This window comes from Pholis gunnellus, assembly GCF_910591455.1.
Source record: "Pholis gunnellus genome assembly, chromosome: 21".
Lineage (NCBI taxonomy): Eukaryota > Metazoa > Chordata > Actinopteri > Perciformes > Pholidae > Pholis > Pholis gunnellus.
In genome coordinates, this window is record NC_136548.1 from 17,199,158 (window position 1) to 17,217,320 (window position 18,163).

An 18,163-nucleotide genomic window follows, 5' to 3' on the forward strand; every position below is an offset into this window, starting at 1 on the left:
CATCTACTGGAGTGAAATGTTTGCTTCACGATGCGGTAGCAGTCGCTGTAAGTAGCAAACAGTTTTCTCGACTAATGAAGAAATATGCAGATTCTTTCAGAGCTGCCGTTCAAACATCCCTCACAGCTGTGTTGATCTCATCCACACCCGTCTCCACTTTGTGGTCGCCGTTGTGTTTTTCCTTCTCATAGATGAAGAAGACGTCCCCGCTCTTCACTCGCTTGTTAATTGTGTCTCTAACTGGAGGGAAACAGCCGTCAATGAGCACAACGCCGGACCTTTTTGAATAGCTGAATAAATAGGAGATGTTCAGAGGTCTGGAAACAGAACCGGCTCTGTGTGTGCGATGCTCACAAGTACAAACGCACTACTGCGAGCAGCGCTACAGGGCGAATGAACTCTAGACAGCAGATCAAACGGGACGACTTCTAATGCAATAATGACGGGGAAAAATGTGATTCCTAAACAAGTTAGCAAAGGTCTGTTCCACATGTTTGGTTTTCCCCGACGACGGGCTTAGGCAGGATGAACACGGTGTAAATTGACTGGGTAAAGAGGGGTCTGATGGACGGATTAGGACAGCTTTAGCAGCTGAAAACAGGAACCGGGATCGCTTCACTGTAACAAAAGATGTGCTTTGACAGAAAAACTTGTGATGTCCAAAGCCCTTCAAGCCAAACGCACTTGTTTTTTCAATCCCTCTCAGTCTTAATATGTTTGATGCCTTTGACAAACGATAAGTGAACGCACAGCCATAAAAAGCCGTGCGCATCGCCAGGAGTCCCCATTGAAAATATGGTAATCACAAGCTCTGTGCGCTTGTCTTTCTTTGACTTCATTTTGGCGCCTGGGGATTAATTCCGATCGTTCTTTTTAAATGCAGATAAGAATAAACGGTAAAGTGTTTACAGGTACCGCCACAGCGACGTTCGGCAGCGACACAATAACGCACATAAGACGTGTAAAAATATCACCACGATGGCGAGAGAGAGCCGGAGAGCTGCGAGAGGAGCGCACGAGAGAGAGACAACACATCGGCTCTGCACATGTGTTCACATGTGGGGATCTGAACCAGACCGATGGACAATCGGAGGGATGAAATGAACGAGCGAGGAGGGGGGGGGGGAGGCTCGGCGCCACAGCCAAACTCACTAAATCACCGGGCTAATGTGCAGCAGGCCGGTTGTCATCCGAGCATCTCGCACAAGAGCAAAAACACTTGAATGCTGTCCCGAGCAGCTCTACGCACACACATTGTTATGTACATGAACCCACATTAAAGCCGAGCGGAGGGGCCCCTCGTGTTGACAGAGCTCAGCGGATCTTCGCAAAACACCACGCCAGTGCCGTAAATCAATTAAAAGCAGCGTGTTGATCGGCACGTGCGAAGGCTAGACAAGGAATGATGCACCGACCAGGAATAATAATCCTGGGAAATTAATTAGCATGTCGCCACTTCTGGTTCCCTCAATGTGGTGTTTTGATGAGATGCCTGAAATAAGCTCTTTGGTTAACACAAGAGATTGTAACGTTTAGTTCTCGGATATATCAGTAAACACCCCTCTGGTGAGTTTAGAAGCTTCTACGTGTCTTTAAATGAGACGACGAAGCGTCCTCACTCGAACACTAGTCCTCCTTTAGCCTCGTGGACCCCGTGGTGGAGTTCCTTCAGAGCCTAACGTGAGCTCTTTACTGCTGCTTATTGTGTTCACGCTTAAACATCAGAACTTGTATGTATCATGAACGTTTGTAGAAAATCCACAAATCCAGAATCCAATGAAAAAGTGAATCCCACTGGCATTTTGTTGCAGACTTCCGCGGTTGGCCTACAAAAACACGTCATCGCCGCAGCATTTTATTGGAGATAAATGAGAACGGAGGGTCGTGCAGAGGTAAAAGAAAAAGGCGGGTTGAGTCACGAGGGGATAGAGGAGACTACGGTTCGAGCCCCGGGATAGACAACATCTGTAGAACTAATTCCTCTCTTTAGACTCTTTAAAAAGGCGGAGCAGGGATCAGCTCCGGAGAAAATAAGAGACAAAGTTAGAGCGAGGCTGACGAATGTAAAGTGCACATATGTACGACACAAAACCAGCGCAAGCTGCTTTCTGAACGGTTTATGACCCTCAGCATATTAAAAGGTCTTCACATGACGTTTGGCCTCTTTAACGCAACAAATAGTTCGGCTGAGAATGTCCGAAACTTTAAAACAAATAGGTTTGATGTGTTTTTAAGCATTCTTCTATGATTTCTTTCCTTTAGAATGATGAATAATGAAGCACTGACCTCACAGTGGGAGGTATCTGACAGCACAGAGGGAACTGGAAGATGCTTTTGTGATACTGTATCAGGGAGGAGGATGACTAATTGATGTTGGGCTGCCTTCTTAGGTGCTATTACGTAGAACTTGTCTCGATATGCAGCTGCATGTAATATATAAAACTCTTAGTAGTGAGAGATAAAGAGATTTAAATGGGGGGGGGGGGCTACAAAATCAATCATCCCTGAGGGAGATTGAGAGTAATGCGGGTCACAAAGGTTATTGAAACACTGTTGGGGCGATACATCAGGTCGTGACAATAAGAAGACAAGAGGAGGTAACAGAGTGAGAGAATGACAGACAGGGAAGGGGGAGGAGAGACAGAGAGGAGGATGGGGGGGGGGGGGGCTATCGGACCGTCGGCTAAAACCTTCTTGGGACAGGTTGTCAGTGGCCTGATTGTCAGCCTCTTTTCCACACACACACACACACACACACACACACACACACACACACACACACACACACACACACACACACACACACTCCCCGGGGTCAACATGTGGGGCGACAGATGCAGAGCGAAGGGGCCCAGGGTGCTGCTGCTGCTGCTGCTGCTGCTGCAGCCTGCAGTTGATTTAGGATTGTTGAACGTGAGCCAAATATTCCTGAAGGAACACAGTGAGCGTGGGGGCGCAGCCGTAACAAAAAAAGAAAAGAAATAACAGCCTAGAACTGGGGTATAAAAAAAAAAAAAAGGGGGAGGCGGGAGGGGAAAAAAGGGAATGTGGTGGATATGAATTGTGTGTGTGTGTGTGAGCGCAGACATGCTGGTGTTGCTATGGTGAAATAGGATTCTGGGAATGGGGGGAACGGGAGTACTCCAAAATGGGAACGTTGGGGGTGCAGTAGTGTGTGTGCAGGGAGCCAGAATCATATCCCGGGATTCACATGTGCACACGTGTATCAGGGAGTTGCTGCGGCATAGAACGCATGAAAGGATACTCAAAAAGGAGAGTGATGGAGGTACGAGACAGATTAAAGGGTGAGGAGGGCAGATCAGGGTTAAAGGATGAGCGTGAGAACAAAGCTTGTGGGAAAAGACACGGAAAATAGAAGAAAAACAAGGTCATAAAAACAGGCACCGTTGGCCGGCTGTCAGCTGAGCCCTGAAGCTCTGCTGGATGTGCCGGCGTTTTGAAAAGAGATGCACCCCAAAAAAGGGGGAACGCAGACTTAGAACTTCCCACCTTCTCTTGAGCCCAGACCACTTCCAGACCACGCAGCATCAAGACCATAACAGCACTAACCCTGGAGCGGTCCGCATTCTGAATGCTTCACCGGTTGTGTAAACGAGCACATGCACTTTAAACGGCGTGAGCCATCTGGTCGCACCGGTGGATTTATTGTATGGATGACGTGTTGTCGTTGTGGCAGTGCCCTTTTTTTGTTGTGTGTCCATTGAGCTCCCTTTCGGGCGAAATACTCTTTATAATACAAAATACTGAGTTTGAGTTTCCTCTGGGTACACCGAGGGCTTTTGTTGTGAAAGGTCAGAACGGAAGGAGTGGATCTGGTCTGCGTTGCCGTTGTAAAGGTTGAAAGAAGTAATAAAGTTTTGCCTCCCGGCGAACAATATAGCGAACTCACAAAGTATTTGGTTGGTGCGAAAGATAAGAAAAAAACATGTGTAACTTGCTTTACGTGTGTTTCACAAGTTGATACTTACTTATCACCACCTGAGAGGAGTGAATTCTGTAGGCACATAATAAGCACAAGAGGTTTTGAAGGATCCAGGACTTTGACACAAACTGTACTGAAGGCCTTAAAAACCTCGCCGTGCTTTTTGGTGCTATAATAAGGAGAGGAAGGTTGCTGGTCTTTAAAAGCATGTTTTCTGACCGGTGAAAGGAGAAAAGAGGCGACACATTTAAAGGTAGACGGTAGTTTGTGATCTGAGGATGTATATAAATAAAACGGGACTTTACTCAACTTCTACCAGCCTGATAGTGATCATAGCCACCTGTGGTCAGAAACCACAAAAAACAAATCATCAGCTCCAATCACCAGGAGAAAACGGTGTGTTTGAAAAACACAACACATGTATTGCTGTTCTTTTCAACAGCTACTGCTTGTTAATTGACGGGAGCATCATGCTGGTGCTATTTGAAACTGTTTGGATTCGACCACATGTCTGGATGCGTTCTAATCAACCTCGGGTCTAACTGAACTCAGATCAGTCCCGTCTTATCTATTTTTAAAGCGTCTTCATGCATTGATGTCGGGTTCAGGAAGGTGGATTCACAATGAACCACAGTCAACTTTCAAACTTGTACTTTACGCGTTCCAACACTAATTCATTTCCCCCCAGAAATCTTTAACACATATCACCGTTTGTTCAGACACATTGACAAACAGACAGACGATTCTGCAGCAGACATCCGTGACGGCGTCAGATGTGGTCGCAGTTATCGCATGTAACTTCCCTTTATGAAAATCATAAATGCATCAAGTCTCCACACGCAAAACCCCTCCCCCTCAATACAAACACATACATTTGGGATTACTGCTCCTTTTTAATTCTTGGTTGTATACCGGTCATGTACCTTAGTGTTGGTTTTTAGCTCAGCCTGGACTTGCAGTGATCCTTTCGCCGCTGGCTGAGTGTTCAAACAGGAACCGGCTCGGTGAGTCGGTTTCACACCGAGCCCCCTTTTTCTTTTTTCTCTTTCTTTCTTCCTCTTTATCAGCGCCTTCTATTTATAGCCCCTTCACTGCTGCAGCGGCGCAGCTTAGTACAGTATGTTCCACAAAACACATGCCTCTCCTGACCACATCCCCAGGCATGCCTCTGCAGTCGCCTGCATGAGTGTATGGAGACGCACACACACACACTTATATACATAAATGTACTCACACACACAGACAGGGACAAACGGGGACATTGGGTGACACCACACAAGGACACAAACACATTAACGAGTTACACACAGACAAGGACACGCATATAGAGTCATAATATGGCGAGTGATTTACACAGACTGGGACGCACACAAACAGGCTGGGATAAACAGGAACTCACAAAGAAGACTATTTACAAAAGACTGTGTATTACATTTAAGGGAGAATAATATTATTCCAATGATTCTGGACGGTTGAGTCACTGGTCTCCGTCTCTTAAATTAGAATATTTGATGAGTTTCTGAGCCCTTTATGACAGTTTAAACTGAAAGTCTTTGAGTGCTGGACATAAAAAAACGGCTGAGTCGCCTGTAGAAAGTCACTGATACGTTGAAAATTACTTTTTGCATTTGGTGAGAGCAAGCGGCAACCTCGGGTGCTAAAAAAAATGAAGCCAACGCAGAAGGGCCAACAGGTGCAGTTCCTCAATTGACCACTTGAGGCTCCAAAAGTGAGTCAATCCCCATAGACCCCAATGTTAAAATGTGCAACTTTAACACAGAATTGTAACATGTTTACGGCCTGATACAAAACTTTACACGGGGTGAATTTTTATACAACTTACGTAGCATATCAAGTAACCGTTACTGATCGTATTTAGCGACGTGGTATAATAACGACGAGTATAACGAGCAGGAAGAAGACTTTCACCCAGGAGACCGCTGTTCTTGTCTCATGTGAAACCAAAAGCGCTTCTTACATCATGTTGTTTGCTTGTTATGTAACATTTTGTTAGAAAGTCCACTAAGGTTGGTTGTTATTTATTCATGAGAGTTACGCTACCTTGTTACGCTACATTGTTACGCTACATTGTTACGCTACGTTGTTACGCTACGTTGTTACGCTACGTTGTTACGCTACGTTGTTACGCTACGTTGTTACGCTACGTTGTTACGCTACGTTGTTACGCTACGTTGTTACGCTACGTTGTTACGCTACGTTGTTACGCTACCTTGTACAAAAAGTACAACGCCAAAAAACAATCTGCCGAATGGGTTAAAAAACTGCTCTGATTGACATTTGTTAAGGAAATAATCTGCAGATTTTTTGAAAACGACCAACCTCACAATTACAGGACGACCTCCTGACCTACCGACACTGTGGGCTTGTACATCTTTCTTTAAAGATATCACACACAAATAAGTGTCATTCGCCCAGCTGTCTTCATAAAAGCACCGTGGCTGCTGTCAAAGTCAGGAGCTCACCTCACTGCTTGAGATTCGTCTCTGGGTTACATCAAAGCTGGTCTTCCCTCTCTGTTCTTTAGCTTAAAGACAAACGCTGAGCTGTACAGCCAAAAGAAGGAACAGCCAAATGTCAATTCTATCAGCTAGAAGCACACAGACAAGGGGGGAAGGTGACAGGAACATTACGGACACTGGATTGATATGAACTCAGCAGCCCTGCTCAGAATGACAAAGTATATAGATCGATCAAAAGATCAGAGCTGAGTCTGCATGTTCTATGGAGCGCTATGACTGAACAGCACAAGTCGTTTTAAAGCACTTAGTCAGAGAAAACCACACGTTAGTAATTGGAATGCGTAACGTTCAACAATGCAGAATAACTTCAATATACAATAACTTAAAGGGTCATTTCAGTGTTTTGTTTCAACTGCAAGGAGCTACGGGAGTGGCTGAGCTGTTTGAAGCTGCATCAGTTAAATCAGAACTGGAGAGTTGTTTTGACACTGAAGGCTTTTTTCTAGATGAGAAAGACGTCTTCTTCACTCTTCTCCCGAGCGGCTCCTGCAAGAGTTTGATTGACAGATGGTTCATCCAATTATCTGCCAATTATCTTTTTTTGAAAGTCGCTTATGCAAAAGAGATGGCTGCTCAAACGGTTCTGTGTAAAGCGTGCCATCTGGTGTGTGAGGTTCGCTCAATACTGGACCCATTAGTCACAAATGGGGGGAAAATTAGAGTCAAGAGTTGAGAAAAGTGTGTCAAACCACACGGGCACAAACTTCAGCGAAAGTAACTTTTGACAGACTTGTCCGGGGTTCCACACACCGGGTGCTTTGCCAAAAGGCACACGGGCAATTTAGTAATAGAGACAACACTTCAAGCTGGAAGTGTAGCGCGAGATCAAACGCTGACAACAAAAAGAAAAGAACATCAAGGCGCAAATTAATGCCAAGTGAGAAGGAGCAGCGAGAATCATTAAAATGAGAGAGGAGAGTCTCCAGTCATTTGGGACTAATATGCACGACGACATGAGTCATCTCATCTGGCATCTGTATCGCTCGGATATTATTAAATCACTCATGCTGTCAGCCCCCCCCCCCTAAAAAAAGGTGTACATATGATCAAATTTTATTGCACAATATGTTAAAGTCTACTAGACCTCTGCCCACAGGGGCGGAGGGAAAACCTCCCAACGTGGCTCCAACTGTGGCAAGTTGAAACCGGCCCGATACCTTATAGAATCACGTCTCTTTAATGAGAAGGTGCAGAACGCGGATAACTGATCTGGAACTCATCCAAATACAGTACAAAAGGTGGGCTGATGCATTCCTGTGCCCCTCCCCTCTGTACCAAACAGCTGGGAAACGTTATATATATATATTGTACATGCTTGTGCATGCGCTCACCTGTCTGCACGGAGACGTGGTTTCGGTGCGAGCGCATATACGTCTAAAAAACAAACCTTAATAAATCCTCAAGGTTTAAACGACCCCCCTTTTCTTCCCTTGTGCGTCTTTTTAATAGCGTGCATGTAAAGAGGTCCGAGCCCCTCCCCAGCATCCTTCCACATGCCTGCGTAAAACTCAAACCAGACCGCACTCAGTGTCGTAGTGGAACTAACAGTCGAGACCACGTGGAGAGCCGAAGAGAGCGTCCACTGTGTGTAGCGAGGCAAACGTTCCTAACCCCGGGCGCTTTTTCATGCGCTCGCCTCTTCTCTTGCTCTTTATTGGAGTCCTCCAAAGTTCACTTTGTTTGTGTGGCAAAAAGGAGTAGGAGGACTGGAATACTTGTGGCCCGACAACAAAAGGAGCTGGAATCTCTAAACTGGTTAACGCTGCCCACCAGTCTCCGGCCATTTCTGCCCAGCAATTCCCCCTCTAGATGTCTGCAGTGTCTTTTCTATTTCTGTGTCTTGGGACCGTCTTAGGAGAAGCTCTTAATTATGGAAATGTTCAAGTGGATCCAGAGCTTTGCAACTTGGGACGAAATAAACGTGCTGCCTGAAGATACACTGGCTTTAGTTTGGCGTCTCAGAGAGCTGCACACGGCCACAAAGAGAACCTTTCTTGGGCTGAAAGGGAGATTTTGAAATGAACACCTCTGCTTTTGAGATATTGCCTGCCAGAGGGCACTCCATCAGATCCAACTCAACACAGACACATACCTGCTGCTATATGCCCAGTTTGGAACTATGTGAGCCAGCGTGTTCCTGCATGCTCCCTCTCAGAGCAAACAAAATGTACCACTTTCTCCCCCACCGAGATATACCGTTACTGTACAGCGTGTCTTATCCGCACCGATGAGTTACTCATTAAAACCCGTAAACCAGTCAGACGCTCAGCCTGTTCTGTCCTCAGCGAGAGGTAAAAGACCCCGTGAGGTCTTAAGTCGGGGCCATACATGGTATCTTTATCTCTAATCCCATACGGCTGAGGCCCTGATAGGGCGAGAACGAGAGCAAACACAGCCGGGGCATTATTGAAACAAGGAAAGACGGTCGAGTACTTTGAACCTGTGTTCTCTTTCTACTTGAACGGCAGCGCAGTGGCAGACCGGGCTGTATATAACATATATATGTATATATATATACACACATATATATATAATGGGGTGGGGACTGTTTATACAGGAACTTGTGTTCATCTCACTCCCTGCTGCACCTGTTCTGTGCCTCCACTGACACCACCTTGAGGAAAGATTAGGCGTAGGGGAGGGAATGAGGGACAACATGTAATGCAGGAATGTGGCCCTTTTCACTACAAGATCTGCATGGCGTTGAGCGTAAACACAGCTCGGATGAACGTACACAGAACTGCTCCTCGTCCGCGTGTCTTACTGAAGTGCGACCGTATTAATGCATTCAGCATTAAATCTTGCAGAGAGAGAAAAGAAGGATTCATCGAGCCGTTCACACGATGACCGGCCACATAAAGGGACTCGCAATGTCAACAGTTTGTGTTCCCCAGCAGCTGCGGTTCAATGCCTTGTTTGTTCGCCCGCCATTAAAAGTGCAAATATGATTTGATTCTTTTTCATCTGCAACCGCATGTTTAATAATCCGGAGCGGGAGGACGCGTCACAAATAATGTATCAAAAAGAGTTGGTGACTGTCGGATGAAAGCGCTCACCCACTTCAGCGCTTTGGTGAATGTTAATCAGGTTCACAACAAAGGGAGGCCGTCCTCACCGGGAAGTTTGTTTAAAACTACAACAAAGCATCTGACCCGAGATCCACGTCCCGTCTGTCACCGACAGTCAGCGACAGTCAGCGACAGTCAGCGACACTTCCTTTGAGCCTGGATCAGGATTTTTACCCGTTTGTAATTCATGCATGTTGTTCTTATCTCCTCTTTTTATTTTGACTAGTTGTGTATTTCCTAAGCTAATATATCGGCAATCACCCGACCCGAACGTTTAGTCTATAAAACTACAAGAAAAGTGAAACTTCAACCACCACACATTATAAAATCCCAATGAGACGTATTGAAACTGTCTAAAACCTGCAGATCTGCAACACGTGAATGTAAAACCAGAAAGCCTCACATTCAAGAAGCTGGAACTAGCAAATAGGCAACGAACTAATTACTCCTATTAAACCAAGTTAACATCACAGCTGCACCTCACTGACCAACTAAAACATAAAGAAATCAAATATATTTTATTGTAAAAGCGAGACATTAAATATCTTCCTTAAAATGTGACTGAAGCAATGAATCAAGTATTCAAATAGTTGCAGATTAATGCTCAGCTTTATATCAATGATTCAATAATGATCTAAATTGTTTTTGATTAAAGCTCAAACGATACATTTGTCTCCTACAGACAGACAGGAAACAGCTATGACGCTTCAAAAATCATAAACGTGGTTCATATGTGAAGACGATCTCGCTGAACAAAACATATTAAGTATCATAAATGTTTGTTTATGAGCTTATTTTGCTTTGCGATGCTACAGAAATACGTCATCCCTGCAGCGCTCCTGTATCTTGTTACTATCTATATCAGATGTCCCATCATGCCCTGCTATTAGGAATCCGTACATTACACAATCCCCTAACACGTGTAACCGCCACCCAAAGGTTCAAAGCACAGAGACGTAACCGCTAACACCGAGAGCGGGTAGCAGCTTAACGTCTTTAAAATACTGTCCCATGATAAAGCCTTCATGTAAACACCCGGCTATCTCCATCTCGATAAGAGATCCGAAAATATTTTGTCTGTGCAGAGAACTACTAAAAAAAGCCCCCCCCCCCCCCCCCCGGTGGAACCTGTGAACTGAGAACAATGTGTCCAGTCTGGTTTGCTCAAAGAAGTTATTCATTGTTAGTCTGAAACTGGATAGCACTTGATACAATCATATCTGTTTCACACCCCGATACCCGGCTGGACGTCTGACAGCAGCCGCTGCACCGGCCGGCGACTCAGAGGGAGAGATGTGGAACATGAAGTTACATTCACGTTGCATAAAGCTGAGCTGTGATCACAGGTTATGCAGCACGAGTCCAGACGCTCAAGACAGAAAATTGCTTCTTTTTCTTTTTGTCCCCCGACAATTTTTCTTGTGAACATTTCCGCCGCAACCACGCCGGACTCTGTAAACGATACATCAATCCCGCCTCTGACGTCTGAGCCTGAAGTCCACGTGAAAACCTCACAGCATGAGGAGAAGAAGAAAGTCAGCTCTGTGGAACAGAAGCACAGCCTGCTGCACAGTTAACATCAACGACAGGGCCGGAAGGGAACACGACTTCTTATTTCTGTTGTTGTACGGCTTGAACACATCGACGGTTTTGCAGTTTGCTGATTCTTTCTTTATCAACCGAGTGTGGTTTACAACAGATAAATCAGCGCTGATGCATCACGACGTCAAATAAGTAACAAGAGGTGTCAGTGCAGACGTGATAATGAAGTCCAAGTTCAGCTAATAAACATCCTGCCAAAGTCCAACTTTGGTCCAGTTCTATTTTTGTCCACGTCTGCTGGAGTAGGGCTGCTCAATTTTGGTAAAAGTCATAATTACGATTGTTTTGGTGAATATTGAGACCGCGTGTGTATGTATGGATAACTCACTGATTTTGGAAACATTGTGCGTTTATTTAAAAGAATCTTTCAAACAGTGGAGTTTCTTGCACTTTAAACATAATCCTCACTCTAAATAAAGGCTCTATTTGGTACAATGCAAAGTTTAACGCATCAATCTGTTGCACTTTGAGAAGAAATGAAGAGGCTAAATCTACGGAGTCCACATCCCACGAGGGGCTCCTCCCACAGAGAGCATACAATCTGATGAACTCGCTGACATCAGCAGGCTGTTTCTGTATCTTGTACTCTACTAGCAAAATGCACAAGGACGCACTTAAACTTGCATGTTCTTTATCAATTATAGAATCAGCCAATCAACAGTGAACTATTCAACAAGTTGTGGATGTGGATTACCCGCAGTGCACACAAATAAAAGCTTAAAATTGACAGACTTTTGGAAACATCATTAATACTCCAAAGCTTCCACGTTTGCACTCTGCAGCACCAATCAGCTCCAATTAAAACAGGAACGGGGGCTCTGAGAGGTAGGCGGTCGTTACCCAGGAACACTCTCCGCTCACTGACAGCTGTGCTGTTTCACATTTTCCGCATGAGCCGTCCCTTCTAAACCCCAAAACAGAGAGCCCGAGTGAAATCACCCGAGTATCAACAGAGCGATGTGGAAGAGGAGGCAAAAAATAAAAAACCCACTTCCTCTCAGTGAATGAGAGAGCTGTCCAAGAAAACCGCACAGGGTTCATAAAATACCACCCACTCCATCGCTGCAACGCTGCGAGCTGACGGTACAGCTGCACCTTGTTTATCCTGCACAACGACTAAGAGCCACGCGTTGCGGCGTAAAGCGCCTCCGGCCCCGCTGAGCCCCCCCCCCCCGACCACCACGCCGGTAGAGCCGCCTGTCGCAGCATTGACACGAGCACAAATTAAGCCGCAGACACACAAACTAATTCGACCTGCTATTTTTTTTTTTCTCCACAGAGTCGTTTTGCAGTTATTGTTTCCTCCTCTCCCTGGAAATGTCATTTAGCGGCATGCTGGGTAATTGTCTTTCTAAATGAATCCCTGGCTTCTTTTGCAGAGTAAAAGAAAAACAATATTCTGTCTAGACATCCAAGAGCCTGAAGGCAGGTTATTAAGTTAGTTCATTGATTACCAAGAAGAAGAAAAAATGCTTATTCAAAATGTCGCTGACAGGAAAGGAGGCCGCGTTAATACAGCGACAGCTTGCGAGCGCATCCGTGTGACTGTAATGGCTTCATTTTAAATGTCACGGTGTCTCTCTCTTCTGCCCGGCATTAACGGCCATAAAAGCTTACTTCCACCGGTTAGTGCCGGGCAGGGCTCGAATGGCCATCTGAGAAATTCAATTCACTCGAAAATGAAATTGAGGTTTAGTACGGGGGGGGGGGGGGGGGGCTGTCCAAAACGTGCGCTGGGATTACCCGACCAGGTGGCGAGTCAGAGCCGCCGGACAAATAAAAGTAATTCAACCGCTGGCTCCGAGCCCACTCACAGTCTGCCCGTCCAGCTTTACCGCGCTCCCTGCTCGGAGATAAATGTCAGCAGATTATCTGTGTAAGAATTCAAATGTATTTAGACAGTGTGTGTGTGTGTGTGTGTGTGTGTGTGTGTGTGTGTGTTTGTCTGCATGCATGTGGATGTATTTGTCTGCGTGCACGTGGATGTTTGTACATATTTGTCAGTTTGATTATATGTGTGCATGTTTGTGAACGTGTGCACAGGTGTGTACTCGTCTGTGTTTGCAAGTGTGTGTGTGTGTGTGTGTGTGTGTGTGTGCCAGAGCGGGAACGGTGATTCCCCTGATGGGCCATGACAGATGGGCAGGGATCGGCTCGGCTCGGCTCTCTGTGCCACCTGAGAAGCACGAGGGCGGGACGTGCAGCACCGCCGCTCGCCTCTGATTCCATCCGTCAGGAGCCACTTTGTTTTGATTCACCCACCAGCCCCGTCAAAAGGCAGGCTGAATGCTACATGCTAAAGTTGTTTTAGCACGCCACAACAACAAAAAAGGTGAGTCGACTATATCTGGAGCGAGGATCTGTTTTGGGATCTCGTTATTTTATAAAGACCAACTTACAAAACAATCACTTCTAGCCGTAGCCGAGCGTCACTTTCACTGGTTAAACTCACAGGTTCTATCAGATGATTCATGTGAATGCTGTGAGGCTGCAACCGATACACGCGAGCATCTCTCTGCACAGAGGAGGGTTCCAACTCCCTGGAAGGAGGCAAAACGGCGACAGCTCAACGGTATACTGCATATTTGCATTCGTGCCGCAGGCCTAAAGTGAAACCCCCACTCGACCAAAGAGAGAGCACAGCAATATCCAATAATGTTCTGTTGTCACAACCTCCCACACATCATGTCACTCACTACGGCGCATCAACTCGTGGTGTTTCTGAATTCTGAACGCCAACATTTGGAGCAAGTAGTTCATAAAAACAAGGTGACGTTAATGCGTCTATCTACAGCTGTTATGTCAATGTATTTAATCAACACTTCATATGTTGCTCTTCTCACTTTCAGGTTGTGAAGTACTGTCAGCACTTGCTTAGAAAAGGTGCAATATTATCGTGCTGGTTGCAGCTTTTCTTTTAACTAATATGCAATGTAATCAATAAACTGCGATCAAACAACAGCACTAACAATAACTGCTCCATCCTGCTGCACAGCGCAGCGCTACAGTACACGTGAAAATCATGAAAACGAAACGCGAAAAAGAATCGTAAGTGAACGTGAGCCCCGCTGTGAAGGCGTGAGCTGTCCACTGAGGGCGCAGCGTGTTTCTGCTTCTGGATAGCGGCGATGACGAGAGGGAAGAAGTGCACGTTCGACACACTTTAAGAAAAAAAACGCTGCTGAGGAGGAGGAGGAGGAGGAGGAGCGCTGACTGCTGCAGATCGGCGTCTGCGAACTGTGCGATGCTACACTGCGCTGGCCCGCCGCCAGTGGACATAAAGAACCCCCCCCCCCCAAAAAAATCTGTCCCAGTCCCATTATTCCAGTGTGTCCATTTACTGCCCCGTCAGCCTCGAGTGATTTCTCAGCACATGAGAGTGCAGAGGACTTGTTTATTATCAGCTGCTGCACAGAGGTGACGGAGGGTTCAGGGAACATATCATACAGGTTGTTATTTCAGGGAGTATTCAAAGTGAGATGGGTTCGATGACCCGTATTCAAAAGGGTTTTTTGGCGATATGCCTCAAAATTCAAGCAGTACGAGAGGAATGCAAAGTTTTCTGACGTGCAATTTGATTTGTAAATGAAGGCCGCCGTCCACGTACGACGCCTCACACATCTGGAAAGAAGAGGAATATAAAAGCTGCAGCCCTTTTTTTGGTGTTTGGCTCAATTTCCAACGGACCATCAAGAAGCATGAGAGGCTGATAAACACTGTGAGCGAGCTGAACATACGCGCTGTACAGCTCAGATGTACTATACATACAGGATCTGATGTCTGCAGCTGTGGAAATGAGACACGGTGTCCCAGCATGGAGACATACAACCCAACCCCACCTCCAGTCTTTTGACTCGGTGACCCCGTATCGAGGTAGCGACGTAACTATACACTCCCTGATCCCACTGGTTCACAGTTAATTAAGTTCACAGGAATAATGAGTGACTTAGCAGAAAAGCGCACAAAGCTGCGGACACGTCTCTTACCTCGGTGGTCAGACGTCTTCACTTCAGTGTCGTCTCTTTACATTTCATCCTGGCTTTCATCCCCCGCGCAGCTCTCAGGGAACTCTGTAAACAGAACAGACAATCTGTGATTCCCTCATTATCTCCGCCAACAAAAAGGGGAAAAAGGACACACATCCACCGGGGCCAACGCACTCCGGAGAGTGAGATGGCTTACAGAAAGATCCTGCGAGGCAGGAGTTCGCCAAAATCCTGCAGATAGCCACAGCCCTGCACGGGGAAATCCACATGGCCACTGATGCGTGCATGCGTGCGCTGCCAAGTCAGGAATGACATGGGAGGAGTCTCAAGAGTTCAAGAGAGGAAAATCCCAGAAGGAGGTGCAAAGGTTTTCTTGTCTATGCAAACCCAAAGTTAGATTTTCATGTGACCAGCTTACCACTAAAAGGCTTAGTAGTCTAATCCTTTAGGCAAATTAAGTGTCTAATTTAAGGCTTAGGCTGGCCAGAGGAATCAAAGGGAGTTTATAGTGAGATGAACCTTTCAGGAGGCCAGGAGTGCACAGTATCTGCTCAGGAATGCATCGATGGAGAGAGATTTCTGCTCCATGTGGTTCAGGTATTAATCATCTCTTTGGCTACTTTCCACCCTTCATGCGACACGGTCCTACTTAAAGAAAAAGGCTTCAGGTGATGTTAACCAGACAGGTTTCATTAGCACTTGGACTCCCACTCTAAGTGTCACAATACCGACGGCCAATGTGAATATTTAGCGGTCACGGCTCAGCGCACATCATCGAGATGAAGGCGTGAAATCCCCCTTGTGAATGTTTCGTAGTTGTTGTGACCGTCGAGCGGATCGTTGCTGAGGAAAAGAGCACGCAAGGCTTGAGCAGAAACCCTTAACTTAGAAAATAACACATGAAGCTTTGATGTTTGACTGCTAAACTAAACTGTATTCCACTGGGCGTCACGTTCAATCATCTCAAACCCAACAGGACAACGACGGCCTCTTTGCATCGGATCCCATAGAGTGACTGGCAGATCAAAGGGAAATTGAATAATGCTTCACATCTGTATTCACACGCATAAGACAATGGCACACAGTTGGAGGAAAACACCAACACGCGGACATGCTGTTTACACGCATTAACATGAAAACAAGCATCGACAAAAAGGCACAAAAACACAGAGATCAGCGCTGCAACTAAGACGTCTTTCAGTCCGATTTTTTTGATTTGTTAATTAATCATCAGGGCGTGAAGATGAACCGATACAAGAGTGAGAGATTCAGCTACACCGACACGCAGTTACAGATGTGACTCAAATTCTGCATGAAATCAGGAAATAAATCGATGCAGCTGTAAAAAAAAAAAAAAACAATCTTTCCGAATAATTCCCTGTGTGCTCCTCTCCTGCTGGCTCACTACAGTGTGCTGCATGATCAAAAACATTCCCACACTGAATGAATTGTGCCTGAAGTCTTCAAAAAAGCACAACTGACTCTTCCTAAGTCCCGCCCCTCTTTGCCTCTGTGCTCCAATAACAGTCGAGCGAGCTTGAAACCCAACTTTCCCCCCTTTCCTGTTATGTTTAAAGCACCAGACTGACAGTCTGCTCCGCTCAGTCCTGGTTCTGGTTCTCCCGTGGCTCCCTTCCTTCCATCGCACACTGCAGTCCTTGCTGTCAGCTTCTTGATGCTTTGTTGCCTGGCGCACCGCGGCACCAAGCTAAACAGAACCGGCGTCGCCATGTTTCTTTTTGTCAAGCTTGTCTGACCGAGCAACAAACAAATTAAGAAGGATGACACCGACCCTGGAACAGAAACAATATCACATCTGCAGATTCTTTGCTAAAAGCTGTCTATTGCATCACTGCCCATGTTCACGAAGGTGTTTGAGCACATAACTCATTTTAGTCAAATGAATCATTAAAGTTAATTCAGCGTAACATATCTTTACAGATGTAAAGCTGCAGGTTTTGCATCTGATCTTGGCTCGTGAAGGAGAAATACACAGCCTTGCATGTAGTAACCAATAATAAATTCTTGTGAAGTTCAAGCAAACCTGAAACATTTCCAAAGAAATTTATTTAAACTTCCTGGCATTCAACAAGTCCATTTGTTTCACACACACACACACACACACACACACACACACACACACACACACACACACACACACACACACACACACACACACACACACACACACACAATAAATAATTAGATAATTAGATAATAATAGAACGTGTCTTTGGCACACGGGCTACATTGTTCACGGTTGAATCACTATCTGGTGACATTCAGCCAAGTAGTACAACGCCATTCTCACCTTTCCACCTGACTTGGCAGGCGGCACACACTGGGCCACTCCCATCCTGCTTTGAGAAGATAATGAACTAATTCGTCTTGGATGCACACGGACGCTTGTTGGCGGCGTTATCAAAGAGAAACAGGAACAGAGTCGGAGGTCTTTTTGGTATCAACGTTTGTCTCACAACTGCTGCTGCCGCCTCACAAATCAAAGTCAGGATAGAAACTGTCCTCAGGTTAGCCTTCATTAGGATTATATATATATTTATATTTGAGCATCATTACCAAGAGACTGAGACACAGCCTCTTCCATGACTCAGATCTATGATGAAGTACTAATTTGTCTTTAAGCCACACCACTAGTTTGTTATCAGTACTGGCTATGGCGATTCAGTGTGGCCACGCATCTCATTCTCTGGCTAATCCATAAACTAAGACGGCTCCCGGCCACTCGGGGGGGGGGGGGGGGGGGGGGGGGGGGGGGTAAATAATGCATCCGCACAGGTGGAACAGATAAGAGGTCCAGCTGCTCGGAGTCGAGGTTAAACCTGACAGCACTCGACCTCATCTACTGTGTGTACTCTGTTGTGTTTTCACCAGACAGACAGACAGACGAGCTGAGGAACAGAATATGAGCCGTTCTCATCAATATTCCTTCCTTTTAAGTAATGATGATGTGGGACCACTGACGAGGAAGTACAGACAGAAAACACAGGAAGAGGACTGATGGAT

The 18,163-nt window shown here is 45.9% G+C and overlaps 1 protein-coding gene across 2 annotated transcripts in view; it reads right to left on the minus strand.

Moving 5' to 3' along the window:
- The window catches only part of thrab (thyroid hormone receptor alpha b), a 121,648-nt gene that overhangs the window by 87,469 nt on the left and 16,016 nt on the right, over positions 1 to 18,163 (minus strand). For both annotated transcript variants that reach the window (XM_079182755.1, XM_079182754.1), the window contains exon 2: positions 15,140 to 15,223. The gene's annotated coding sequence lies outside the window, so the exon portion shown is untranslated. The remainder of the gene's footprint in view (positions 1 to 15,139; positions 15,224 to 18,163) is intronic.